Genomic DNA, 1723 nt, shown 5'->3' on the forward strand with positions numbered 1-1723 from the left:
TTGGTTAATAACATTTGAAAATTGAGGGGACAATACTCGCCTTTCTGTTAGAAGAATAAATCGTACTTCATTGGCTTTTCTTAGGCATAACCAGGTCAACCTCTGTACATTAAACTTGTAGTCTTCTTGGAAGCCACCAAGATAAAGAAAACACTCTCTCAAGTGAAGTGGAAGATGATTGTAGCTTAAACCTAATGTTTCCATGCATCCATTCTCATCACCAACAATGTACAAACCAGTCTTTTCAGCAATTTCCACCCAAAAACTCTTCACTCCGTGTTTCCTTTGTTAGAACTCCTGCAATGACAACCACCGCAAGTGGTAATCCTTGACAATTTTTTGCTATTTGCATACCAGGTTTAATTAGCCATTTAGGGCACTCATTGCCATGGAACACCATCTCACGCAACAACTCCCTGCTCTTTTCTTGGTCAAAATATCCTAAGTGATGAATGAGTCCATTTGATTTTGCATGCTAGCAACTTCAGTGAGCCGACTGGTGAGCAGAATTCGACTTCCTGTGTTTTCATGGGGGAAAAATAGTTTCAGCTCATCCCATGTTTCAAGAATCACTTCATGAATTCTCAGGTCACTAGCCTTATCAAGGTTTAGTTGAACACTGACGAGTCCAAGAATTGAGTCACTAGCTTTTTCAATGTTATGCTGACGATGAATAGATTCCAGAATTTGAGCCAACACAGCCCGCTTATCATATATTTGAGAAACGGTGACCCATACACGGACATAGAAATGATGCTTAACATAACCATCGTTGTATACTTTGGTGGCAAGGGTAGTCTTACCAATTCCGCCCATACCGACAATAGAGATAACATCCAGCTTCTTTTGATCTTCCACAAGTTTGTCTCTTATGAGCTCAGCATCACGATCAAGCCCCCACGAAGATTTCATCCACTAATTTCTTTCATCCACTAAGACTACAGATAAAATGAAATTTCCAATATTCCTCGATGCAAGGAAAAGTCCATTATTCGTAATGTGAATATGGGATACAAACACATCTACGATATAGTGGGCCCTTCTGCTGGGTATATGAATCTTTTCTTCAAATCATTGAGTTTTTCAAGGTCATGGAGGTCTTGATGTTGGTCTATGAAAAGGGTTTGAATCATGGAGCCCAACTCATCATAGAGTCGCTGGAACTGAGGCCTTTCACATATAATTGAGGGATTGTTGAAGAATGGAATATAGTTGCAGTTGTTAAGGTGGTTTAACTTCTCCATGAACATCAGGACACCTGCGTATGTCATCTTGATTCAACCTTTCTGGGTTCTAAAGAAGTTTTAGAGTCAAATTAGTTGCGTAGGAAGTTGTGTCCTTCGGGTGAGTTGTGTGTAATTATTTGTGTCCTTCAGAGGAGATAAGGTTTGAGATATGTGGATGTATGATAAAGAGAGTTTCAGAAGAGGGTTGAAGATTCTAGTCAAGTTGCTTGGTGTGTCAATGTAAATTGCTCGAAAGTATAAAATTAAGAGTCTAAGTGGATCTCATCACTCTCAATAAATTTATAGGTTAAGTGAACTACGAACAACCAATGGGGTGGTAGTCCATTGGTAAAAGTAAAACTTTTAAAACACCTAGGTTAAATTGGGAAAGAGGAGGGGTCTTGGTTTTAAGGTGATACATAGTGGGGCGGTATGCCCAAACATAGCGCCGCCATACCGCCGGGAACACCAAAACGGCAGGCGCTATGTTTCGAAAT

The 1723-nt window shown here is 40.0% G+C and overlaps 1 pseudogene; it reads right to left on the reverse strand.

Annotated features, from left to right (window-relative positions):
• Positions 1-1464, reverse strand: LOC110922643 (annotated as a pseudogene).
• Between the last annotated feature and the right edge of the window lie 259 nt (positions 1465-1723).

This window comes from Helianthus annuus, chromosome 17 (assembly GCF_002127325.2).
Source record: "Helianthus annuus cultivar XRQ/B chromosome 17, HanXRQr2.0-SUNRISE, whole genome shotgun sequence".
Lineage (NCBI taxonomy): Eukaryota > Viridiplantae > Streptophyta > Magnoliopsida > Asterales > Asteraceae > Helianthus > Helianthus annuus.